The 27,877-nt window shown below is 39.9% G+C and overlaps 1 protein-coding gene and 1 long non-coding RNA gene across 3 annotated transcripts in view; one reads left to right on the top strand and one right to left on the bottom strand.

The window, feature by feature from the left end:
* Positions 1-27,814, bottom strand: LOC117035993 (uncharacterized). Its single transcript, XR_004425304.1, has 3 exons — positions 27,694-27,814; positions 25,088-25,196; positions 1-650 (listed from the first exon to the last, which is right to left on the bottom strand). It is a non-coding gene; the product is annotated as an uncharacterized LOC117035993 (long non-coding RNA).
* ADD3 (adducin 3) overlaps positions 25,955-27,877 on the top strand; it is a 108,711-nt gene continuing 106,788 nt past the window's right edge. The window contains exon 1 of one of the 2 annotated variants that reach the window (XM_033130459.1): positions 25,955-26,183. The gene's annotated coding sequence lies outside the window, so the exon portion shown is untranslated. Of the gene's footprint in view, positions 26,184-27,401; positions 27,507-27,877 lie in introns of those variants that run through there. The other variant, XM_033130461.1, reaches the window with a different exon arrangement.

The raw sequence follows: 27,877 nt of genomic DNA, 5'->3' as shown, positions 1-27,877 counted from the left end.
AGGGTGGGGTAAGAACTCTTAAGATTTACTCTCTTAGCAAGTTAAGGTGACTGTCAAGCCCAGCAACGTTTAAGAACCACTGGCCTGGATCCACATTTGTGCGTCACCATTGTTGCGGATGAGTATGCGCAGAACATTTTGGGAGCCACTGAAGTGAAGCGATTTCCCAGAATGAGATGTTGGGGAATGTCTGGGGTGGAACGTTCAGTCTCATGGGTAATGGATGGTTTGCTCAAGGCACAGCTTCTGACCAGGAACAACTAGTTGTTGTCCGTCAAGGAAGGAAGCCGGCAAACGGACAGCATAAATTTGTCTCCAGAGCCCAGATCTCATTTCCCCTCAAGGGGTTCCCATTTGTTGGTAGCAGGGCTAGCACTGGCCTGGAACTTTGATGTTTTCTTTTTCAATATCCAAATGCCAGGGAGTCTCCGTGTCACTGCACACACCGTCTCGGGCACAATGGCAGAGTCAGGGAGCGCACTGTTTGGAATGCGGTCTGGCCCCATTAGGCCTTTGAATTGGGCTGGAACTTGCAGACTCTCACAAGAGTTCATCGAGGTGTCTTTTTCAGAGGGGCAGAAGAAAGGAGGTCAAGAGGCTAACTCAGAGGGCTGGGGACTTGTCCTTTGGAAGAAGTCCACGGTGATCCTCTAAGGAATTGAAAACATTTATGTAAGGCTCATTGAGGAATAATTTATATTCAGTAAATTTCACTTTTTTTGGCGTGTACACTTCAGTGAGTTTGGGAGGGCAGCTATACCAAACATCATACCACCAAGGCCAGTTCGGTGAGTTTTCACTAATGTCAGGCAACCAACATCAAACAAGATATAGAACATTTTCAACTCCCTAAAAAGTTCCCTTGTACCCCTTTGCAGCCAATCACACTCCCTTCCCCCTAGCCCTTGGCTGCCAACTGATCTATGTCTGGATTTCAGAATGTCACATAAATAGAATCTTATAATATGTAGGCATTTGTTGCATATATCAGCAGTTTCTTCCTATTTGTTATAAGTAGTATTCCATTGTGTGGGTTACCACTATTTATTGATTGATTCATCTGATGATGGACACTTGGGTTATTTTCACTTTGGGGCAGGAATTGAGATTTAGAAGAGCACTAATTCAGCAAGCATTTATCGAACCCTGGAAAATGACATAGTTTATGCCTACAGACTCTGATACAAATAATTACCACACTGGAAATTTTAACACCTAAAGAAGAAGGAGCTTCACTTGCAGCCCTAGAAACAAATGGGAAGGAAAAGAATGCCTTTAAGTGGTGATGGTGTAGTGATTAGAGAGCGTTGTCTGCCCTTTGAGAGCCCTAAAATGATACTACCTTGCTGAGACACATGAGGGCGCTCTAACCAGCCAGCATTAGCAAACACTTTTTTTTCATTCTAACAAAGGTTGTTTGTTTTTTAATTTATTGGAATGTTTTGTTGAAAACCCTGGTGAATTCTCACTCCCACCGTTGGTCTCATTGGCCACTCTTGGATGATAGAAAAGAATTTGGCATCAAGTGAATCTGTCTTTGACTAGTCCTCTGGGGTTTATTGTACCCAACCACCGTTTTATGATGAGGCTCCAGTCGACTTCCCTACTTAAACTTACATGGAAAGGCTTTCAAAGGACTCCAAATTAGAATACCTCATAAATCACAAAGTGAACTGAGATTGTCCCTCAAGTTCCCTTTTCATTTTATTGTTACTTTCAGACCTTCTGGGAACTAGCATACAAGTGTTAAAACATAATTGCTGGGCAACATTTTAGAAAGACCTGTTAGGCACTTCTTCTACAAGGGTCAACAATTTAGCTGGTTAAGGGTTGTTCACTCTTGTCAAAGGAACCATTGTGATCCATATAGAAGAAAGCTATCTTTACAACAAAGAAGCAGAGAGAGAGGACAGGGTTACTGGTTTTGGCTTCTGAGTGACTGTTCAAAACAAAAAACAAACAAAAAAATGGTTCTGGATACATTTGAAACCTTTTGAAAATCAATGACTCACTTGTTAAAGAGGAATCAAGTACAAAATAAAAGACATTTCATAAAAACTGAATTAGAATGCTCTGTTGAGACTCTAACTGAATTTAGTGCTGAGGATACATGATTTTCTTGCAAGGTCTAGGAATTCTTAGACCCTTCCTCTCTTAGGGGAAGTGTTTGATTCAGTCTTTTGCAAAGATGTCTCTGCAAGGACTTTCTACAATTAACAGAATAAAACGCTCTCTTGAAGAAAGAAGTCTTTTACTCAATCAGCCTATCCAACATAAAATATGATAATTGTTTCAAGTAGAAAATTATCTTTGGCTGTTATATCCAAATTATATAGTAACTGGGCCTTAAAATTAGGAAGAAGATAGTGAATTAATAATTCTAAGGACAGGGTGTGGCTGTGGCCTACATTCATGGATGCTTGGCCCAATCAGGAGAACCACCCTTGGATGCTCTCTCTTCCTCTCTGGGTGAAATTCTGAACCACTCAACTAAGACCTGGGCTCTTCACACAGCCCCACTGTACACCTTCTCAATCACCCCCTTCAAAATGCATTCTCCCAGTCTATCTTCATATTATCCCTTGGATCCAAAGCTCACTGGCTGTGTGTGGTGGTTAAAAAGATAGACCAATGATTCATAGCTGGCTATGGGATCTTAAAAAAAAATTACTTTACCTCTCTAAGCCTCAATTTCCCCCACTATAAAATGGAGATTGTGATAGTATCTATTTCAGGTCTCCCTAATAGTACCTATCAAAAGTTGTTGGGAAGATTAAATAAGATAATGCATTTAAACAATAAGGCAATGCATATAAAATAATGCATATAAAGGGTCCGATATATACATAGTAAGCCCTCCATAGAGATTGACATCGTCATCATCATCATTATGACTATTATTTCTAACTATTGTTCCTCAGCTATGATCCTGGTAATCCATCTTCAGATTCCTATGGGAAGAATCTTCCTAGTCAATCAAGCCCTTAACTTCTCTTGTCCCTGCATCTCCCCCTATCCCCAGGACTGTCACTCCTCTGACCACCATCAGGCTCACAAACAAAATGTTCACAATCTTGTCCCATTACATATCAGTTGTGCTAAGAATGCCAGGAATGTCAAATGGCCATCACCTTAGCTAACCATCAATTTGGGATGGATTTACCTGAAAGGTGACGTGCACGCCATTCTACTATAAATCCCTATATTCTTCATCCATCCAGGGGACAATCATGACTTCAAGAGCATATTCTGCCCTTTAACAATCACCTTATACATGAGATGCAGAAAGAGAACAAAGTGAGTGGAAAGGTTTAAGGAGGGGAAATGCTATTTTATATCCTTCCAATTATGTCCCAGCAAGCAATAAAGTCAAGGCCCAAGCTGACAATTATAACTCCAAGTTTTGTGAGAAACATGGAACAAAAGAAAAGGAAATCCAAAGAGACAGATCCCAGGTTTAGAAAACTGCCTCTGGGGGTGAAGCTCTGCAAAGATGAATGAGGAGAATCAAAGTGCCTCAAAATAGATCTGTTAACATTTCATTTTTAAGAATGGAATAGGGGAGAAGGGAGGTTCTTACAGACCAGAATAACTTGGAGTCAAGTTGTGTTTTAAACAAATTTTCTTGATTAGTTGGTGTAGTGTTTAGGAGTGTGGATTCTGGATCTGTCTAGCTGCGTTGGTATTCTGCCTCTGTCCCTTAATCTCCCTAAGCTGTGGTTCCCCCATATGAAAAATGGGGGTAACACCACTATCTGCTTCCTAGCATTGTCATTAATGAAATACAATTGTCCATTTATACCGCCAAGCATGGTGCCTGGAAATGAGAAAAGGGATGGGAAATGAAGGAGAAGAAAATAATAGAGTAAGATGAAACAGAGGGTGGCCTTATCCAAACTATTGATGAAAGACAATGTGAATCCACAAGTGTGATTAACGCAACCCCATGCATCTGAGGTCCAAGGAAAGCAGTAAGGTGAAGGAGCTTTAGCACACAGACTCTGACGTTGTGTTTGCCCAGTCAGCGCCATTTGACCTATTTCCTCATTTTCTGCTGTGTCTGATTAGGTGAGCTTGCTGGACAGCCAAGTTCCAGAGCAAAGGAGTAGCAAGCAAAAAAGAGCTCTAGCAATTATATACATGCATAGAAGAACAAACTAAGGGGACTTCAGAGGCTCTTTAGGTCAACCGTCTGAGGCCGGCGAGGTTAAGTGATTGCTCCAAGTCTTGCTGCTAAGGAGCAGCCAAGTCAGGAGTAGAATCTGAAGGCATCTCAGGGTCCTCCCCAGTACATCAGACTGCGAGAGCGAAGCTAATAATAATAATAATGCTACTTTAATTCACATCTTATGTCTAGTGAAAAATGAAAGAGAAGCTTCTATACAGGCATCTTTTGAAGTTCAATTCACAATAGGCTTTACCCTTTAAATGGGTCACTCTGTATCACCATGGTGATTTTTCCAAGTTTTCCTGGAATCATCAGCTGTTTTCTAATGAGGGCACTCCCCAGAACTTGCAACTCCACCAAACAGATAAATATTTCCCAGTAGAAAATACTTAGGTCCTTAAGCAGTTTAGTCAGCAATTCGTGTTCCTTCTCCACTTCTCAGGGCAGCAGTCTAAAGCGGGCTCCTGTACTTGCTTTCGGTGTCATAGAGTTCTTTAAAAAAACAAAAATCTCTTGATTCTACTGAATGGTAAGTCTACTTTCTTGGGTTTTGTGTAATATATATTATCGAGAAACATCTACCTTCTTGCCTTCTACCTTTTTGAGTAAGTATATCACAGATAAAAAGCCTTATAAGAGTATGGCCACTCCTCAAATAATCAAAAAAGAATTATGTATACACAATTAAGCAATCCCATTTCTGGGTATATAGCCAAAAGAACTGAAAGCAGGGTCTCAAAGAGATACTTGTGCAGCCGTGTTCATAGCAGCATTATTCGCAGTAGCCAAAAGCTGGAAGTAACTCAAGTGTCCATTGATGGATGAATGAATAAACAAAATATGATATATATAAAATGGAATATTATTCAGTCTTTAAAAGGAAGGAAATTCTGACACATGCTACAATATAAATGAATCTTGAAGACATTACACTAAATAAAATAAACCAGGCACAAAAAGACATGTACTGTATGATTCCACTTACATGAGGTATCTAGAGTAGTCAAATTCATAAAGACAGAAAGTGGAAAGGTAGTTGCCAGAGGCTGAGGGGAGGGAGAAATGGGGAGTTGTTTAATGTATATAGAGTTTCAGTTTGCGAGTTCTGGAGCTTGGTTGCAAACAACAGGGGTATATAGCTGAACCTTCAACAACATGGGTTTGAACGGTGCTGGTCCGCTAATATGCAGATTTTTGTCAGTAAATATACAGTCAGCCCTCTGTACCCTCAGGTTTCACGTCCGCAGATTCACCCAACAGTAGATTGGAAACAGTATTTTCCATCCACGGCTGGGAATCCGCAGATGCAAGAGGGCCAGCTGTATGCATTGTTTTATACCATTTCATATAAGGAACTCGAGCGTCTGAGGGTTGGTATCCGTGGGGGTCCTGGAACCAATTACCCACGGATACCGAGGGACAGCTGTACTTAACAATACTGAACTGTATACTTAAAAATGGTTGAGATGGTAAATATTGTGTCATGTGTATTCTACCACAGGTACATTTTTTTAAGAAGAGAGAGAGGGAAAGAGAGAGAGAGAAGAACCAGAAGAGAGAGAGAAGGATAGATATTGGAAATGTTTAAAATCCTGGACAGTTCGTTATAAGCATGTGCACAGTCATTTTAAATAGTCTCATTATACTTCTCAGGTATAATGGTGAAGGCTCATTGGCAAAATTTCAGGGCATTACAGCTGCCAAAAGCATCAGATTTGAGCAGCGTAAGTACGTAGCAAATGGAAGACCAACCAAGACCAAGTATTTGTTATTCACTTGAATTTCTCAAGCTTCCACTCAGCTCATATTGACCTCCAGTCAGCTATACATATGTTCTTCCAGGTTTGTCAGTACTCCCAGAGTTCCTTAGTGTAAAATATGATTTTGAACAAAATTTAGAAACTAGGGTATTGATTTCACAGGAAAAAAAATCACTTCATCTCTAAAATAGACAAACCAAAATTCCTGAAGTTCAAATCCTTGTACATGACACAGTTCACAAAAACTTTTATACCTACTTTCATTGGTGCAATTGTGTCTCTCTCCTCACCCACCCACCACCCGCCAAAAACATTCCTACGTTAAAGTCCTAACCCCTAGTACCTGAGAATGTGACCTGATTTGGGAATAGGGACCAACAGATGTAATTTGTTAAGATGAGGTCATGCTGGAGTAGGGTAGGTCCCTAATCCAATATGACTGGTGCTCCTATAAAAAGGAGAAATTTGGGCACCAACACACACACAGGGAGAAAGCTACGTGGACGTGTAGGCAGAGATCTACAAGCCAAGGGATGCCCAAGATTGCCAGCTACCACCAGAAGCTACGGGAGAGGCATAGAACAGATTCTTACTCGTGGCCCTGAGAAGGAACTAAGCCTGCCGAAACCTCAAACTTGGGCTTCTAGCCCCCCAGAACTGTGAGACAATAGATTTCTTTTGTTTAAGCCAATAAAAAAGAAAAATAAAATCCCTGGCATGAGCTTCAGTTATGCCAGCATTTCCCTTTTCCTGATTCTTTAGCCTCTGAGCTCCTTCTGCTTTTCTTCAACTCTCATCCTCCAGTTCCCCCGTCTGTTGGGATTTTACTTACTCCATGCATCATGGTGTATTAAAAAATGCTCAGGCTTTATTTTTATTTAATTGTATTAACTTGTCTCCTTTCATTATAAAAGTAATACATAGTCGTGTTTAAAAACTTACTTTCACATAATTCAAAGGGAAGTAAAGTGCAAAGAAAGAGACCTCTCTCTTCAACCCCAGCTGAGCAAACCTTCTCATCCCCTCCCCCAGAGGTAACTGTTAAAGTTGGGTATGTAGTCCTCCAGAATTTTTGGTGCCTGTACATGCACCAAATGCATGTACAGGCATGCATTTATGTATTGGTTTTTAAGAAGATAAAATGTAATCATATCATACATGCTGGTTTACAACTTGCTTTTTTCTTCAGTTAACACTATATCCTGAACAGCTTTCCATATCAGTATATGCAGGTATGCCTCTTTCTATATGGATGTTCCTTAAGTTATTTAACCAATTCACCAATAAAGGATATTTATATTATTTCCAGTTTAGTGCTATTGTAATCAGCACTGAAATGAACAGCCTTGTGCTTGTATCTTGAGCACTTTCTTGAGTATATCTACAAGATTAACGATTCTGCACCCAATTTACAATGTGGGGGGTTTTCCCACACCACCAAGCAATTCACTGACAACAGCTGGCTGTCCTACAACTCAACTCAATTGTAACACCATCTACCTGGAGATAAGGTAAGATCCCACAGATTAAAGGCTCACCACTTAGGTGTCATCACAATACCAGGTTATCACCTGTGCTTCTGACGCCCGGCTATAGATGGGAGGTTCCGGCTCCCTGGCTGGGTTTGGTTAATTTGCTAGAACAGCTTATAGAACTCAGAGAAACATTTTACTTACTAGATTATCAGTTTATTATAAGAAGATATAATTCAGGAACAGCCAGATGGAAGAGATGCATAGGGCAGAGTATGGGGAAAGGGCCTGGAGCTTCCATGCTCTCTGAGGGCGCCATTCTCCCCAAGTCTCCATGTGTCCACCAGCCTGGAAGCTCTCCAAATCCCATCCTTTTGGGGTTTTATGGAGGCTTCACTACACAGGCACAATTGATTAAATCATTTGCCATGGATAGTTTAACTCAATCTTCAACCCCTCTCCTCTCCTCAGAGGTCAGAAGGTATGACCAAAAGCTCCAACCCTTTAATCACATGGTTGGCTGGCTCCACTGGCAACCAGTCTCGCTGTCTCTCTGTCTCTGTCTGTCTCTCTCTCTCTCTTCTCCTCCCTCCCTCCCTTCCTCCCTTCTTCTCTTCCCTCCCTCTGTTTCATCACTTAGGAAATTCTAAGAGTTTTAGGAGCTGCACGCCTGCTACTGCTGAAGACCAAATATATATATTTCTTATTATAAATCACAATATCACAAGGATAATTCCTAGAATTATTGGGTCAAAGGGTATATGCATTTTACATTTCCATAGATACTCTCCATGAATCTTAGTATCTGACAAAGCTGGGATTGAATCATTCTTACTTACTAGCGGTGTTACTTCAAACAAGTTACGCTACTCATTCTCAATTTCCTTGGTAGTAAAATGGATATAATTTAAAGTCTATCCCAGAGCTGCTCATGGATGAAACAATAGGTTCAGTTCATACTGGTTAGCAGTTAGTCCACATACACTCACCCTTTTCTTTTTCCTTTATTGTCTCTCTCTCCTAACTCCTCCCTGGGTGTTTGCAAGATCCCATTTCATTTCATGTCAACAAATATTTACAGAACATTTAATATATACAAGGTTTGACAAAGGCTGAGAGGACCCTAATTTTTTTTAAAGGTGCAGTCCTTTTTGGAGCTTATAATATTATACAGGAGAAAAACATCTCTCAGGATCTAACATACGGTAAGTCCGTACTTAATAGTACTGGAATGAATGAATTAAAAAAGGAAGGAACGTTGTTGAATGAGTAACACCACCCAGATTGGAAGAGAGCTCAGCGGAGGTCGCAGCATCACAGAGTGGAGTGTGAAGTCAAAGTGATAGAGATGGGGATTCTGAAAACTTTTCCTCCAAATTCCACCTGCCGGCAAGGGAGGCCTGTGACCAGAGCATGTGGCTAGCAAATTACTCGAAGTCTTGTGTTTTGTCTTGACTCTTCACATACAATTTGTATCTTACTTCATAACATACTGCTTGCTTCCATGTAAATGGCATCTTTCTCCCCAATCCTAGGGTAAAATGAACACTCAGCAAGATGTACCATTTTTATCGGTGACTCGAGCTCCTGCTGACATCCTGCCAGGGGTGTGCATACCTGAGTCTGAGAAGCATGAGATTATAAAAGATGCTGAATGAGCTCTCACTTCATGCTTCACCAACTGTCTCCCAATCGGTCTGGCCTTCACAACCATCTCGTACCCTCAGCAACCTCATCCCGCCCAACTTTCTGCTAAAACTCTTCTCTACCCGTTTTCTCTTCAATCCTGATTTTGTTTTCTAAATTGTATGTTGAAACTCCACTGCTCAACAAATATTTAAGAAAAGTAACTCAACTGCAGAACTCCTCCACTAACCATTTGAGGTCATTAAAGTCTCGTGGGACAGCCCTCATTAGTCCACACTGTGTTTGCTGTTGGTCTGTCTCATCTCTGTCATCTACGACAATAGACTCTTAGAGGAATGTAGCTTGTTTCATTTAAATCTTGACAAGCACCCAAACTAACGCTGTGATCAATTAACGTTGCTCTGGTTCTGAGCCCTCGGTGAAGTGCTCTCTTCTGTTTGAAGGACACTGAAAATGGGACATATGGTTTGAATTACTTCTACAGAGCTCAGGGCAACTCTTCTCCATTCCCACTGCCTGAGCTCTGGGTCAGGACCTCATCATTTCTTACCGTGTTTCCCCGAAAATAAGACCTCGCCAGACAATCAGCTCTAATGCGTCTTTTGGAGCAACAATTAATATAAGGCTGGCTCTTATGTGATATAATATAATATAATATAATATAATATGATATAATATGATATAGTATGATATAGTATGATATAGTATAATATAGTATAATATAGTATAATATAGTATACTACAGTAAAATAGTAAATATAGTAAATATAGTATAATAAGATCGGGTCTTATATTAATTTTTGCTCCAAAAGACACATTAGAGTTGATTGTCTGGCTAGGTCTTATTTTTGGGGAAACAGGGTATTTAGATTATTGCTCCAGCTCCCTGCACGGGACTTATTGTCTTTCCACCCCCACCCTCCTCAAAGCTGTTAGAGCGATTTTTCTAACACAGAGGACGGCCCATGCCATTCCCCTGCTTAAAATTTAGGTGTCAACAATCTATAACTACATGTAATGACATTATGTTTCACTTACAGACCAGTGAGTAAGCAAGACACAAAAGGATACATATGTTAAATAAAGCACAAAACCCAGCAAAACTCCATGGTGTTAGAAGTCACAATAGTAGCCAACAAATAGGTACACGAAAAGGTGCTCAACATCACTAATCATCAGGGAAACACCAATCAAAACCACCATGACACATCATCACCTCACACCTGTTAGATGGCTATTACTAAAATAATAAAAAATAACAAATAAAGGTAACAAGTATTGGCAAGGATGTAGAGCAAAGGGAACCCTAATACCTAATACACTGATGGTGGGAACGTAAATTGGCACAGTCACTGTGGAAAACAGTATGGCAGTTCCTCAAAAAATAAAAAATTGAACTATTGTGTGATCCAGCAATCTCATTTCTGGGTATTTATCCAAAGGAACTGAAACCAGAATCTTGAAGAGCACCTGCACTCCCATGTTCATTGTAGCATTATTCTCTGTAGCCAACATATGGAAACAACCTAAGTGCCTGCCGACAAATGAACGGATAAAGAAAATGTGGTATATGTATACAATGGAATATTTTCAAGCCTTAAAAAGGAGAAGCAAATTCTCCCATTTGCGATGACATAGATGGACCTGGAGAACATTATGCTAAATGAAATAAGCCAGACATGGAAAGCCAAGTACAGCATGACCTCACTTATATGTGGAAGCTAAATTTGTCAAACTCCTGGAAGCATAGGGTAGAATGGTGGTTGCCTGGGGAAGGGGACATGGGGAGGTGGCATTCAAAGGGCACAAAGTTTCAGCTCTGCAAGATAAATACGTTCTGGAGCTCCACCACAAAGCATGGTTCCTATAGCTAACAAGACTGTCTTGTGTACTTACAATCTTGTAAGAGGGTATATCTGATGTTAAATTTTATTACCATGAAAAAAACAAGATAATTATAATAAAGGATGCGGGAGGAAACTTTGGGAGGTAATAGATATGTTTATGGCCTGGATGGTGGTGATGGACTCATGGTGTATACTTATCCCCAAACTCACAGAGTTGCATACATGAAACATGTACAGCTTTTCACATGTCAATCTTACCTCAATAAAGTGGTCAAAGAAAAAAAGAAGTCAAGACAGCCGTTCCTGGTAGGGGTGATCAGTAAGCACAGCGAAAGGAGCACGATACATCGTTCCCTCCCACTTGGGCCCCTCTGCAACCCTAGTCATTCCTCCAGGACCCAGCCCAGCAGACGACTCAATGTTCTACCAACACAACCTTCGTCCTATTTTTTCATGACGATGCTAACGTTGACAGAAAGCCCTTCAGTTGAAGTCGACTTACCCTTTGAGGCTCTGCTCAAATACCACCTCCGCCATGAGATTTCTTCCTGACCCACCTTGGGAAAATTAATGGTACCCTTCTCCATGCTTTCACAGTACTTTTTAATTCTTTCCCTACAACTGCAGTCACCATACTTTCAATTAAAAAAAGAAAAAAGTAGGACTTTCGGTCTGAAAAGTATGAGTTATACTTAAGGGGTCAATAGGATAGACTACTGGGATCAGAAATGGCCTGTGTATAAAACATTGCATTATAGTAATTTCTCTGGATTTGTGTCTCCATCTAGGCCAGAGGTTCTTAATCTCTCCTGTGCCATGAATCCTTTGGCAGACTGGTGAAGCCTATGGACCCCTCTTTTTAAAGTAAATTTTCACTGAAGTGCAACAACTATATAAGTGCACAAATTATAGATGGATTATAGCTCAATGAATTTCTACCAAGTGAACACATTCACATCGCTAATATCTGGATCGACTAACCCAAAAGCCCCACACACCCCTCACAACCACCCCCCGCCCCCAAGGGGTAAACACTATCTTGACTTCTAACACCAGAGGTTTGTTAGCTAGTTCTTAAACTTACACAAATTGAATCATCCAGTATGTTCCCTTTTGTGTCTGGTTTCTTTTTCTCAATCTTATGTTTATGAGATTTGCCCATGTTGCTGAATGTAGCAATTGTTTATTCATTCTCATTGCTGGGAGTATTGCATTGTATGAATATGCCACTACTGATTTATCCATTCTTCTGTTGATGAACATGTGGGTCTGTTTTCAGTTTCCATTGTAATGGATAGTGCTGTTATCCGCAGACAAGGTAAATATGCGTTATGTACTCATTTCACTGTTTTTAAATGCATAAAATAAAATACATATGAGCACAAAATAACTAAACTACTATAGAGTTTTCAAAATATAAAGCAACATTTGAGACATAGCTATGTATGTGCTTCATTATTAACACAATTCTCAGATCTACCAGTGGGTCTAATAACTATAATTTTGAAGTAACGATGTGCATAAATGAAATTTCAAAATTTCTGTAAAACAATAACATGCTTGAAAGTATCCATAATTTCTGTTGGTTACAAAGCCACATATATTGTGAATACCTCTGTTATTTCTTGTATAAATTCATAATTGAAGGAATGTTAAATTTCAATTAGAGGTTAGTGAAAAATGAAGATGTGATTTTTTTTCCCCCATCCAAGTTCAGGTAGTCCCTGAATTCACCTCTGATCTAGACTGAACCCCCTTAAATGGATTATACCCTAACCATATGAAAATTTCAGAATCTGACACAAAACTTGGCATACCATAGGAACTTAGTAAATTCCTTTTGACTATAAATTCATGAATGGTAATAGCAAATTTTGGGTGAGCATGTAATATGTGTCAGGTACGGTACTACGCTCCTTAAATGTTCTTCAGAAAAATCCTCACAACAACCTTGTGACTATGCCCCCATTTTACTGATGAGGAATGGAGGCTGGGATCAATTATGCAACTTTCCGAGATTTGACAACCAGTAAGTGGAAGCCCAGGAATTCACACTCAAGTGTTTCTGCCCCAAGGTCCCCAGCTGACTACTAACATCTATGTTTTACTGTTGACAATTGAATGAAGAAATAAATGAAGAACTGAATGAGCAAATGGATGAACTTAACCAGTCACACCCTCTATTTCCCTAATCATTATAACTTGTGGAACAATTTCAACAAGTAAGTGGCTGAAATGAGTGATACAGTCTGGTTGTTGAATATTATTTTGTGTGAGGCAGTTTGGCCCCTTGAAAAAACCCAAGTAATCATTAGTAGTATAGATCTTTAATCAACTGAACTGGCATCTAGCAAACGTTAGATGACAGATGTTCACAGTGCTGAGCTTTAGAAGGCAAGCTCCTGGGCCACAGAGCTTCATTCATAGTAACTGGCACTTAACTCCAAGTGCACACATCAGGGTGTTTGGGGAAAATTATCTGATAACCAAATCTCACCTCCTTTTAAGGAAAACACTCGTAACAGTTACACTCCATTTGAAACATTTTGCCCTAGCTGAAGTCCAGAGGAAGCAATGGAGAAGTATGAAGGAACCGTGGGATGTCAGGGCTTCCAGATTCCTCCCTTGCCTTGAGGGCTTGGATAGGTGGTTGTCTTTCTAGGAAATTAAACAAGAGGGGCTTTCAATTCTGAGATTCTTTTTATCCAAGGGAAACAGATTAACTTTATCCATTTCTCTTGAAAGGTATTCTCCAAGTATGGACTCCTAAAATTTAAGAAAAGGTAACTTTTGTGCTTAAATATATGTTTCTGAACTTAGCTATTATCATTTCATTGTTTTTTAAAAAAATTATACAAACAATATTTACACATATAAAAGCATTCAAATATATAAATATTTAAACATTTAAAATAAGAAATCAAAGTGTCCCTCATTCTCCTAATTCTACTCCTCAGAAGCACTGTTAACAGTTTCATGCATGTATTTCCAAACTTTTTTCTAAATACATGTACCATATATTTATATTTATATGTACACATAAATATAATGTACACATAAACATCTTGCGCAATGTTCTACAACCTATTTTTTCTTTATATTCGTATATTATGGATGTTAGTCAGTGTTATATTTCATTAAGGCTGGATATTATTCTATTTGGGGGTCTATTATAACTGTTTTCACTATTCTCCTATTGAAACATTTAGCCTGTTGCTTCTCTTGTTTGCTCTTGGAAACCACCTGGTGACTACCTTGTTTAAATGCTCATATAACGATTTCTGTAGGGTAGCTTCTCTTCAATGAATTTTCTTAGTCAAAGAGTCACGTTTTAATTTTTGAGAGTGATGGGCAGTTTCAGGAGGAGACACTCTGAAGCTTCCATCTGGAAGGGAATTTTCTATGAGGTTTCAACTGACTGAGATCCATGGCCTGGGTTATCTCACTCCTACGAATCACAGAATTCCTTTCACTCCAGTAAAGCTAACATGTTCTCTATATTGTTACAATCTCTCCTCTCAGTGCACATTTCAGCTCCTTCTGAAATTATCCTTTATTTCAGAAGCAAATGATTTCTATAAAGCAGAGCTCAGAAGCCTTTCCTGCTTCAAAGTAAAGATTAAACTCCACCCCTACTGTGGACGTTTTTTTCCTAACTGGTCAGCATACGCTCACCTACAACTACCTGAAGTCCATGTTCAAGCTTCCTTCTCCTTTCCATATAGGCAAAAGAACATCAGGATTTACTGGGAAGGGAAATAAATACATGTGAAGTGATCATTTATTTAGGACTGGAACAAGGGGAAAAGTTCAGAAATTTTCAGAACAAACCATTGTAACAAGAACCTGAAATCCTGCCAAAAACTCCTCAGCATCAATAAATATTGACTTTGTCATATTCTAAGAAAAAGAATCCTCTTAGTCTTTTTATTAAGCACTCTCTGTATGAATATGAAGGTATTTTACATAAATTATTTCTAATTCTCCCACGAAACTTGAAGGGCAGGTTGCAGTTTCTCCGTTAGACAGATAAGGAAACTGAGCTCACAGATCTGATGCAATTTCACAGCTAGTTAAGCGCTTGGGATGGGGGTCCAGACTCAGGCTCACCTGATTCTCTTTCCCCTACAGCACTACATTTTCTCTCTTGCCATCCAAGTTTCCAACTCAGAACTTCAAAGGAATGAAGGAAGACCAATGAATGAATGGAGGTGCTGAGATGCAGAACTTAGCCCAGCATAAAGAGAATAAGGAGATAAGGAGTGCTCTTTCATGGGAGGTTGGATGATTGATTATCTGTCAGGAGTATTGCGGATGGAAATCCTGCCGTGAATCAGAGGCTGGATCAAATGATCTCCAAATCCCCTTTCAAGTCTACAAATGTATAATTTGCCTCCCACACCCACTTTACAGATAGGGAAACAGGTTCAGAATCATTAAGTAACTTGCTCAACTTCACAGCTAACTAGTGCAGAACCCAAGCATCACGGTGACTCTTCTACTGACCTTTCCACTAAAACATAAGATTGTAGACTTTCTCCGGCATTTTTTTCCCATAATTTTGAATCCCTTTGCTCATTTTTTCTTTTCTTTTTTGATGACTTTGGCTAACTCAGGTTCCACCTTGATATCCTACAACAAATATGTGATTGGGGCAGGGAGAGGCATGCCTTTGTTTTCCCCTCATGTCTGTTCTGAGAGCAGAGACACAAGGACCAGGACCACTTGCTGTCACCACACACTGTTGTTGTTTTTTTAATGCCTTGGATTCCTAATCCAGTAAGAAAAGTATTAATGTTGTGTATAAAGAAAGTAATGACATGAGGCTTACTCCCAGAAAATGCAACGACCAAGTCTGTAAAAACTCTGACAGACTTTTAAAAAGCAGTCAGGGTTGGAGCAAATCTATAACCCATTTCATGGAAAAGAAAAAGGCTAAGAAGAGTCTTTAAGAAAACTATAACCTTCTGGGCTGAAGCATGTTGTGTCATAGCCAGACTGCAGGGAGACTGGCTCAGAAAATGCACTCTCCACTGGAAGAGCCCCTGAATATTTGAGAATAGGCTGTTTGATGTATGTGCCATTCTCTCTCCATACCCAGGTTACTCCCACATGCAAATCCCAGGCTGGTCTCTCAATTACCTCCCTGACAAAGAAGTAAAAATCACCTGTCAGAAAAAGAACCCACATTTCTGAGAGAGATTGCCACTCATTCCCTCACCTCAAAGTATAAACTTTGGGGAATGTGAAAACCAAGGCCTCATTCATGCATTTGGAGACTTGACTTTGATTAGATCCCCAAATTCTTATTACTATACTTACTGTAAAATCTGGATAAGTAAATTTCTGTTAAGGCTGCTGGAAGTCTCATCGATTAGTTAACAATTCACATCCAAGCAATTTGGCTTTTGGAAATCCTATTTATTTTCATTACTTGGTTCAGGAAGTTTTCAAAATGTAGTTTTAAATTATTCAAAGTGAGACACTTAGAAAAAAAAATTATTCAAAGTGAGGGTTATAAGGGCCTGAAGTGCTGGTCAAAGGAACGACCATGCTGGTTCACTAATTAGCCAAACAATGTTAGCCCTGATTCTAGAGCCATTTTATAATCCAGATGCAAAACCCAGCCTCTACCATTTACCAGCTCTTTGGGCAAATTACTTAATTTCTCAGTTCCTCAGTTGCCTTGTTTCTAAACAGGGATAACAGGATAATAACTCATGGGGTTGTTGTAAAGATTAAATGAGATATTTATGTTAAAAAGCACTTTGAATAGTACCTGGCACACAGTAAGTGCTCAGCAAATGTTAGTAAAACTCTTATGTTTCAATGATAAGAATGATCCCCACCACCATTCGAAATGAAACGACTGGCCATACAAACTTTAAAGAGAGTTATATCCAGATTTTGTTATGTTTAGTTTTCACAAATAGCAACCACTATTATAAAAAAAAAATTAAATAGACTGGTTTTTACATCTGATCTTCATTTACACCGAATATAATCTGCAAGTGATTAGATTTTACTTTTATTGCTCCTGTCAAACTATCACATGTTCCTTATCTCTCCCTAGGTGTGGCTCACACTCAGCATACTTGTTAAGCATCCTATCTGCTGATTTAATTTTAGTAAGCACTAGGACTGACGTTGTGAGAAACTTGCCTTGTTCAAAGAATACTGCTTAAAAGACACAAATTAAGTCATTAGTTTATCAGAATCTTAAAGAGTTACAGGTCTTTTTTTAAATGGGGGGAAGGGAGAGGTCAACAAATGACTAGGATTTAACCCAAATGATTAAAAGGACAGGATGTTCTTATTTTTCCCTAAGGGCCCCAGGAGGAAATGAGAACTAAATTTAATATTATGAGTTCTCATGTTCATAAATTGATGTCTTAGGTTTATGTGTCCTAGTAATTATGCCCTGCTTCAGAAAGGCTTACCCTGAAAGTTTAGTCTGAAGATAAAAATTCAGGAGCTGGGAGAGCTGAGTAGAAACTGTGAAATTAAAATAGTAAGAATTTCCAGCAAGCTATTTATCTCAGGGCAAATTTATGAAGTGGAATTTATGTGTCACGTCCCAGCCATCCTTTTACTTCCTACTGGTACCTCAGCAGCAGAACTGTCGTCAAGCCAGGAAGCCTTTTCACTCTCCTTTACCTGATGAAGTGCGTTATTCAGACTCTGCTATCAGACATTTACACTTTAGTGAAAACTTAGGTCAGTGTGTCACTGCTCCCAGGAAGGAATTGTTTTAAAAACTTTACTTCTAATGATAGACAGCAAGGTTTTTAATTGCAATGTCATAGATTATACTGCAAGCAACTGAGACCAATCTGACTCAAACAAAACAGGAATTTCTTGGAAAAATAAGGCTCATGGCTCACAGAATTGAGGGAAAAGCTGAAGACTCAGGTATTGGAAAGGATAGGAGCCAAGTCAGTTCTGTAAGCTCCTTGTAGCAGTATCTAATCACCATTCTCCCCAGGGACCTCCCTCAAGATAACTTCAATTTTCTTAATATTCAAACGCTAGGGAGAGAACATCTAGTTGGTCCAGCTTAGAGCCACCCCTTGCTCAAGGTGGGGCGGAGAGCAGGGCATCGAAACTACAGCAATGGGGTAAAAAAAGGTTCCAGAAAGGAATCCTGAAGCACTCTTTCTGGAAAAGGGAATAGATGCTGCCTGTGCAAACAAAAACATTCATTTACTAATCATCAAGTAAAGAAATTTTACACACCTGTAAATACCGTGTTTCCCCGAAAATAAGACCTAGCTGGACAATCAGCTCTAATGCATCTTTTGGACCAAAAGTTAATATAAGACCCGGTCTTATTTTGTGGTATTTTACCACAAAATAAGACCGGGTCTTATATAATATAACATAATATAACATAACATAACATAATACCAGGTCTTACATTAATGTTTGCTCCAAAAGACACATTAGAGCTGATTTTCCGGCTAGGTTTTATTTTCAGGGAAATACGGTAGGTGTGGGACACACACTTTGGAGTGTGGTCAAGGAGGACCGTCCCAGCACTAAGAAACCATCGTTCTTCACATGAAGGTCCCTTCTAAGAGACGCATGTAAGTCAAGTGAGATAGGGACCCCAGGATTCTTACAATGGTTTTCTCTCAGAAGCTTTTAAATAAACACTTTATGATTTGACTGTATTTGAAAACACCATACTTTGTAGCCTTTTGGGATGGTGCTGAAATGTGGTTTCTAAGGTCAATATTTGAGTGAATACTAATATATGTAAACCACTGATTTAGACTGTAGATCACTGCCCATCTACAGTGCTGGCCAAATATGCAGTTTCTTGAGTGCAACACCCAGACTTCCTAAAGCAGAGTCTTGGTGGGGGGGGTTTGGGTGAGGGCTGACTTGAAACTTTTAATAAGCTGAGCAGGTGATTTTGATGTATGCTTAAGTTTGAGAACCACTGAGCCAGAGCCAACAAATCCTAATATTTATTAAGCATGTGCTCTGTGCCAGTCAGTATTCTAGACTCCAGGGATACAACAATGTACATTAAACAAAGCTCTTGCTCTTTTGAAGGTTCTAAAGGGGAGGAAATGAATGATGAACAAGTACAGAAAAATTAACAAGATAATTATAGAGTGGAATACTAATTTACTCTGAAGAGAACAAAGAGGGTAACCTTAAGCTTAACATGACCAAACAGAAGTGCTCACTTTTACCTGTTATACTATTTCTTGTCGAGTCTTCACTATCCCAGGTAATTGTGTCCCCATCCCCATGGATGCTCAGGCCAAAGGTCTGGAGATCATTCTGGATTGATTCCTCTCTTTCCCTCTTTTCCCTTACCTTCCACATGCACTCTATCAGCAAGTTATGTCAGCTCTACATCCAAAATATACCCCAAGTCCATTCACTTCTCATCATATCCACAGCCATCCCTACAACAAGACCTCACTTCCTCTTGTGTGGATAACTTTAATGGCTTCCTTGTTTCTAATCACATCTCTCTTGAGTTCATTCTCTGGACAGCAACCAGAGTGAAATTTCAAAAATGTAAATGAGGCCCTATCTCTCCTTTACTTGGAACCTCTCAAAAGTCCAAGTCTCACTCTAATCTACGAGACCTATACCATCTAGCTCTTGCCCAGCTCTCTGGCCAAATCCGGGGTCTCACGGTCTCTTGCTCACAGTGTTGCCCTTCTCTCAGTCCCTCAGCCATACCACACTTGCTCCTGCCTCCTGACTTTTGGACGTGCTTCTCGCTCCAGCTTCAGATCATTTGGGTCTCAGCTCAAATGTCACCTCCTCAAAGATTCCTTCTTCATCCATCCTAAGTAGGACCCTACCCCACCTGAGTCATTGCCAATGGTCTGTTTCATTTTCTTCATAGCCCTTAGCATCTGAAATAACCCTATTTATCAATTTGCTTATATGTTAACATCTGCGTTTTCCCAGGACAATAAAAGCTTCATGAGTGCAAGAGTCTTTGTCTGTTTTATTCACGGTGCTATCACCAGGACCCAGAAGACTGGCTGGCACATACTAGCTGCTCAATAAATATTGTTGTCTCATTGAATAAGACTGAGTGAATCAGTGGAAAGTAACTGGCGATGAGGCTGCTTAAACAGGTTATCAGTAACAAAGGCTGAGTTTTCAGGGTTGTGGGTTTGGGGACCACATAAATTCCAGCTTTGTCCTACACAAACTCTTCATTCCAGGCCAACAGGTTTACTCGCTGTTCTACCAACACATCTCATACTATGCTATCTCTGTTCACTGAAGAGGCCTAAGTGGTGCATTCACCGTGAGTACGGCCTGGGGGGCCTGTCTTGGAAAACTCGCATGCATGCTTTTGCTCCTGCCACCTCCATCATCTAAGACCCAGCTCCTCCATCTTTCCCCATCACAGTTCTGCTCTGAGACATCACCCTGTTTTCTCCAGCAGGAGAGGACCTCTCTCTTCCCCGACTCCTCTTAGAGTCTGTATATACAATTTACAGTGATGCTGGTATACTTATTAAAGGTGTGCATTGGGCAAGTTATTTAACCTCTCCGGGCCTTAGTTTCTTCATTTGAAAAATAGTGTTAGTGATACTGATTTAACAGGACTGATAAGATGATTAAATATAACATACATAAAACACCAGGCACAATGCTTGACAAATAAGCAGTCATTAAATGGTAGCTACAAAACACCATTAAAATGGAAAATAATACATATTATTGATAATAAGGCAGATATTTATCAAATATTAACCATTTGCTAGGAGTTTCACATTTATTATCTCATATGTGGTGATTTTACAATCTAGTTGTTTTATACCTTTGTGTTTTATTTCCCAACTAGATGTTTAAGGCATAGGCTATGTCGTAAGGTTTTTAAAAATAATCTTCCCAGTGCCAGACTAGTTGATAATTTATAGCAAGTGTTCAAGAACTAGGTTGCAAATGATACGATGATCTGTAGCTCTGAAATTTAGCGATTTGCATTATGTCGAATGATAAGCTGATCTGAAAAATCAGATCGATTAGGTTTACAATTTAGAACTTGGATTTAGATGTGTCAGCTGCTTAAACAGTGTGCTGGAGAAAGCTCTGCTTTCTTCATTCAGTAAATACTTTTGAACACCTACTATGTGCCACATTCTGTTTTAGGCAACTAACAAAAACTTCTAAAATAGAAAAATGATGGAATTCATTTGTCTGTATATCTGGCATGTTTATAAACTCCATTTTTGCAGTTGCTTAATCCTTCCAAGAGACTGGCTCATATGTTGGAATCTAAGTTCTTAGAGAATATACAAAACATACGGCATAATGAACAGTCAGGCTCTGCAGTCAGAAAGCCTGGATTTGAATCCCAGCTCTACTAATTCTTTGCTCTGAGACCCTTCCTGGGCAAGTTACTTATCCTCTCTAAGCCTCTGTTCCTGCATCTCTAAAATGAAAATAATAGTACCTACAAAGCATGCGGTACCAACATACTATAAGAACTCAAAATATTAGCTGTCATTAATTTATCAGTTCAAATTCCTCTACCAAGCATATTAAGGACACTAGACAAGAAGAATGCACTTCTGAACAAGGAGAGAGGTAATGAACATATACTTAAGTTCCATTATGTGTCCGTCACTAGAGTAGAAGCTCTCTATATGTCATCTAATCCTTACAACAACACGGTCAAACAGGTATTATTTTACAGATGAGGACAGTAAAACTCAGAGAGGTAAGTATCGTGTTCAAGCGCACACCATAGAAATGGTGGAGCCGGGGTTAGTGCTTCTCTGAATCCTTCTCACATAATGAAAAAGGACCCACTTACATTTCCTTCATTGTGTCTCTGAGATTCTACACACATTGCATTGTTTCTTTAGGATAGCAGTGCCCACATTTTGGAGTGCAAGAGAATCACTTGAAGTGCAAAAAAACCCCCTCAATCCAGGGGCCCACTCTAAAAGATTACTAATTCAAGGATAGGGCTCAGGGATCAACATTTTAGGAAATTCCTAAATTTTGACTGTGATGGAAAAGGGAGGTAGAGAATGGAGTCAATTGTTTCAGACAATGCAAATTACAAGTATTTTTGTTGCAGGTAGTGCATGATTATATTCTAGAAACAGTGTCATAAGGATTAAAACACCAAGTTTTTAAATCACATAATTTAGACATAAAAGATTAGTATAATAGCTGAAATCTTAAGGCATGTGACCATGTGCTGAAACGATACATAGGCAAACTGACGTACTTCAGGCTTCAGGTAGCAATTGCATGCTTTGTGTTCCTTTTATAGTTTTTCTACACAGAAACTAATTCTTAAATCGATTTTGTATGTGTTTTTGTATGTGAGTGAGCTCTCATTTGGAATATCTTATTTATAGCAGTTGTTTATTTATTAGTTATTTGCTTATTCAGTTATTTATTTAGCTATGATTCTTTTAAAAGACTCACTAAATGGAAAATGAATAAATGAGGATAAGTGCGTGTTTTTTTTTTAAAAGGAGGAGAACTCTGAGGGTGATACATCATTAATGTCACAGAAGTTTATCAGGCCTGATAACTTAAGCAGTTGTATAAGGACCTGTCAGGTATTTAGTGGAGATAACTCTTTAAAATAAACCATATAGGTCACATAGTGCTAATAAAATATGTTGATGAATCTTTGAGAATTGCCCTGATTATATCTCCTTAGGGAATGGAGAACTCGTTAGCATGAGTTCCCTGTCAGTCTTTCCTGCTCTTTTCCCCAAGTACTTTCCAGATGGGCTTGGCATAAAAGGGGGATCAAAATGTATGTAGCATGGCCAAGTTTCAAATGAATGGCTCATCTAACCCCACTGATTAAATACATGACATTATGCAGTATGAAAAGGCTGCTGTGCTTCACTGACTTTACTTTTCTATCTAAGAGCTTTAAATAGGGAAATTTGGGGGAAGGGATAGGGAAGGGCTCTCTCTATGAATTCTTTTCTCTTCATATTCAACTGCTGATACATATTTCCCAGCCCAGGGAAAAGCCTCAGAGCTGAGCAGTTGTTAAATTGGGAGCAGCAGGGTGTGCGTGTGTGCTCGTGTATATGCAAGCACACAGGGAGAGAGATAAACCTGTTTGCTTTCTGAAACAATAAGTAGTAAAACAGGTTGTTTGGGGTAAAGTCCCTTGAAGTACATAATTGACATTAAGTACATTAGCCTATAATAATGCCTCATATTTACATAGTGCTTTGAAAATTTCAAAGCATTTTCATATTTATTATCTCACTTCCACTTTACAACAACCCTATGAAGTGGTACAGCAGATATTATAATCCACCACCACCACTTAAAACATGGTGAAACTGAGGCACAAGCATGTCAAGGAACTTGTTTGAGGTCACATAACTACTAGTTGGTGTCACAGCTAGAACTAGAGTACCAGAATTTTGAAACTTAAAACTGTGTTTTTTTGGCAGAACGTGTCTCAGCTACTGCTTGATCTACCCAGAGTTCACGTGGAGATTTGTGGCTACAACTTAATTGGAGAATACAAATCAGGCATGCCTAAAACACTCTACAGAAAGGAGATTGTTTCTCTTAGATCATGACTGTGTTAGAAAGGGAGGTAGAGAATAGAGTCAGTTGTTGTAGACAATGCAAATTATAAACAAACAAAAACACTCTGTAATCATTTTCTGGATATTTTGGAGGCTATTTATTCATTAATTCATGTATTCATTTTTTAAAGTATCTATTAAGTGTCTTTCTATGCTCAGCACTTTTGCAAAGATACAAAGATATACATTTAATTTGGGGGTTTGCTTTGAATTATGTAGATAATTGTCATTATAGTCATATTTCCACCTGGTAGATGAAATGACATGCCTTCCTCGCAGAAAAGCAAGATAAACAAAAACAAATCAAGAAACTGGGCAACTTCCCTTCAATTCTCCTCCTGTAGAAGAAATTTTTTTTTTTTTTTTTGTAATCAGGTGATAAAATATCCTTCTAGGTACACAAACCACCAAGTTGACTATGTCATCTAATATAACACAGACCTTAACAGGAACGCCCCCTTGAAAGTGGGGAGAGTGGGCTTAAGTTATTGCCAGGTTCCTTATCAGAAATATGAGATCAGGATTTAAGGGAAAATGTTAGTTTCTAGCCCAAAAGGCAACTTCCAAAAAGCAACTCTGAAGGCCAGGGTTAATTCTCTACAATACTTTCCCCTCCCTGGCTCCAAACTTTTTCTCTTGGCAGGCATGCTTGAGGATGTAGACAAAAGGGAACAGAGCGACTGATGAGTGTAAGGAAACTGACAAGAGTTGAAGGCCCTGTCATTCCCTTGGAACATAAGCAAGAGTTTGCTAATGAGCGTTGTAAGTTTCCGTGGAGGTCACTTTTTTTTTTTTCCGAAAACATTTCCCTGGACAGATTCTTTACTTTCTAGCATAAATACCTCCAAACCCAAAGGCAAAAATTTGTGCTAATATTTACATATATTATAAGCACTTGTTTGATAAATTTCTTTGGTTTATACTAAATGTACACAAATAGTGTCATTGAGTTAAACTACTTTTTTTTGTTGTGACAGGTCCTGCTTGGCTCCCAATGTGGGTATGTGAAACAATATGTATGTTCATACGTGTTGTTTATTTACCTTGTGTGTGTGAAGAGTGGAGACTCAGAGTTAACCCCACCTTTGTCCTAACTCTGTCACCATTTTGCTTCTCTGAGTTTCCAATTTTTCCACTTGTGAAATTACAGTGTTGGAGTCAGTGAGTTGTAAACTCTGTTTCAACTCTACCATCCAATGATGCTCCAGTTTTTAAATATGTTTTTGTAGTTATTAAACATATATTATTTCAGCCATATAGTAGGGTATCCTTAGCAATATAGTAGGGTCCTGCTTCAGGATAATTGGTCATAGTTGGTTACAAAATCATAAGTCAGATAAAATGAAGTTTATTCTCTATACCAAAATGATTATTTGATTTGTGAAATAATTCCTGTACAGTGGTAAATAACAAACTCTGGTTATACATTTAAAATAATGATTTACTTTTAATCCATGTTTTCAGAAATAGTAATTTAGAGTGAGTTATACATGCATTAAATAACACAAAGTGCATAAATGTCAATATATCATAGTGTTCTGGAAAGCTAAAGTAAAATTTCAATCCAATATTCTCAACTTACAAAATAGGGAACTGTGGAACAAAAAAGTTTACTTACTTGCTCAAGATCGTACAGGTAGTTAAAAGGCTGTGCAAAGAAAACCAACTGCAGAATATTTTCTGTATTTTTCTCTATTCACATTTTGAGACCACACCTCTTCATTTACCTATGAAGAAAAAAAATCACAGATGTTCAGTGCTTAAATTGAAGAATAGTATTAAAAATAAAATTTACAGTTATAATGCAGACTCTCAAGTTCTTCATGTGTGGACACATCACATTTTAATAGTCTAAATAGAAGATTCACATGCATTTAAAGTAAGTTAATCTGCTTATGACTTTCTTAATTTTGCTCATCTTCGGCTTGCCACTGAAATACCATAGTACTTTAAAATTATTTTAGTTTTTTGGTTGTTCTATAAATAATATTGTGATTTTTATAACATAAGAAGAGATTGACCTCTGCCAATAATATATTTTCTAATACTGAAACTCACTGAAATTCCGGTGAGTATGATTATAGGTGTTAGTAGGAATTGATTCCATTGCTCCCAGTCACATAAATGAGTTTTATTATTCTTGTACTAAATACTAAATAACCTCCCTTTATATACTTATCATCTTGGTGCAATGGTTGCACCAAATAGTAACACAAAATACTAATCAGTTTCAAGGCACACCGCTCCATTTTTGCCATGGACCCCAATGTCTGAAATTAGCGGGGCTCTTTAAAACTAGTGCTTCTAGCGTTTCATTGACTCACACTAAATCAGTCCCTCCATCACCCAGTTAATTTTAACCTTGACCTCCCACAGCTGTAATGCTTTGCTCAGTCCAAAAAAACTCCCTGCTTCCACCCTTTCTGCTTCTGATGAAGCAACAGTGGGGAGGAAAATCAAAACCCATTCCTTTAAGAAAGATTCCGCCTTCTCTCTTATAAGCAAGCGCCTCACGCTAATTGTGGAGTCTCTACTAAGTCACACACTTTACTACTCAACATTGGGAGAAGCTGCTGCCGCTGCTGCTGGCTGCTGCCGCCGCTGCCACCCCGGGTCTGAGGCTGCAGCGGGTTTCTGTGCAGCACTGCAGAATCCACACCTAGAAGACACTCATCTACTACCCTGGACACAAGAAAGCCTTGGATCCTCAGTGGGTAAGATCTTTTATCCATTTTGCCCAGAAACTGTGTGAAAGGGAATGATCATGGAACAGACTGCCCCTCAGACATGCTTAAAATGGATTGTATTAATTTGTCTTCCTTTGATGGGGGTGGGGGGGCGGTTTGGATTTGTGACAGGCAAATGCCCTGTATAGTGGATAGTGGAGACTATTGTCTGATATGTGCCCTTAATATACTTTTTTTTCCTATTAAAAAAGGCTGACCTTGATGCATGCAGAGCTTTTCATTTTTTGCTTTTTAAATGCCTGAAAACATCCAGCCACTCCCAATATCGCTCAAATACTGCAGATATTTTAAAATGCCAAATAAGAATGACAAGGCTGAACATTTTCTAAGTATTTTCTTCCCAAATCCAGGAAGCCTTTCCCACGATCCTTTAGGGGTATTTAAAAATCGTAACCATGGTTAGATTTTGAGCAGATGGGAGATGGTGGCAGACTAAAATTTCTATAGCCTGAGTCCAGTGGAGAGAGAAAAGGATAAATGAATCACAGTTGGTGCTAAGACAAGATTCATTTTCCACACTTCGTTTGTGGGAAGAGGAAACTACATTTTAATTAGCACATTTTTAGGGAAGAGGGAGGGGATGAAGATGAGGATGGTGTGGAGCATTTGAGGGGGAAGAGTCTGCAGAGGAGGAAGGAAATGAAATGGACTGTCGCCAGTGCTTTGGAAACGAAGGGAGCTAAGGTGGGGAATGAAGTTTGTTGTGTTAGGGTGGGGTTGACCCAAAGGACCATGAATAACCAGAATGGCGCTTGCAGCGTGGATTCGTGTGTGAGGGAGGGATGTGCAAGTCGTGGGTGGCAAAGAAACGTGTGCGTTGCTGGGAGGTCTATTTCGAGAACAGGTTAGAGTGAGAAACGTGTCTGGGCGGCGGGGGTGGGCGGCCCAGTGTCACCTGTGGATGGATCCACCTCCCTGCAATTGCGTCTTGCAAAGTTTCCCAGGCCCCGGATTCATTTTGAAGGCTGGCGGTGCCTCGACTTTTCACTTCCAAGAGGTCAGCTGTCACAGTCACGAGGCCAGGGCAAAAGTGGGGGTGAAGACCCTCGACGGGTCGAACTGTAGCAGGATTGAGAGCCCCAGACCAGTCCCTCTGTGGAGGTAAGGAGGAGATGGCGCCCCCACAGGCAACTGTGCGGAGGGAAAAACCCAGGCTTCTCCTATGGGGGGCGTGCGGAGGTTGAACCTCAGCAGCGACCTAGCCCTGAGGACCGAGCCACCAGTGTGGGCGGCAGAGCCTTGACTCGGAAAGAGGCGGCTCAGCCTTGGGAACCCGGGAGCTCACTCAAGGTAGGGCGGCCGACATTTCCGAGGCGCCCCTCCTCCCCCTCGTAGTCGCGTTTCCATCGGGGTCGTTTCCCGCTCCGACCCTCAGGGGACGCCGCAGATCACAGCAGCATGGCCGGAGGAGCACGTAGAAGAAGAGCCAGGCGCGCCGGGCCCTCCCAGAGGCCCCCAGGGCCGGGTCTTCACAAACCTGATACCAGCAGTCGAGGAGGGGGCCGCAAAGGGCGGGGCCAAATCTCTGGCGAGGCGCGAGGGGCCGCGAGGGGCGGGACCTTGAGGAGGCGAGGCCAGGGACGTCCCGTGATTCCGAGGGGCGGGGCCAGGACGTGCAGGGGCCCGAGGGGCGGGACCAGGGGCTCTCGGGGGCTGCGAGG

Source organism: Rhinolophus ferrumequinum, chromosome 16 (genome assembly GCF_004115265.2).
Source record: "Rhinolophus ferrumequinum isolate MPI-CBG mRhiFer1 chromosome 16, mRhiFer1_v1.p, whole genome shotgun sequence".
Taxonomy (NCBI): domain Eukaryota; kingdom Metazoa; phylum Chordata; class Mammalia; order Chiroptera; family Rhinolophidae; genus Rhinolophus; species Rhinolophus ferrumequinum.
Note: the sequence above shows the minus strand (reverse complement) of the source record. Positions and strands in the feature narration are given on the sequence as shown.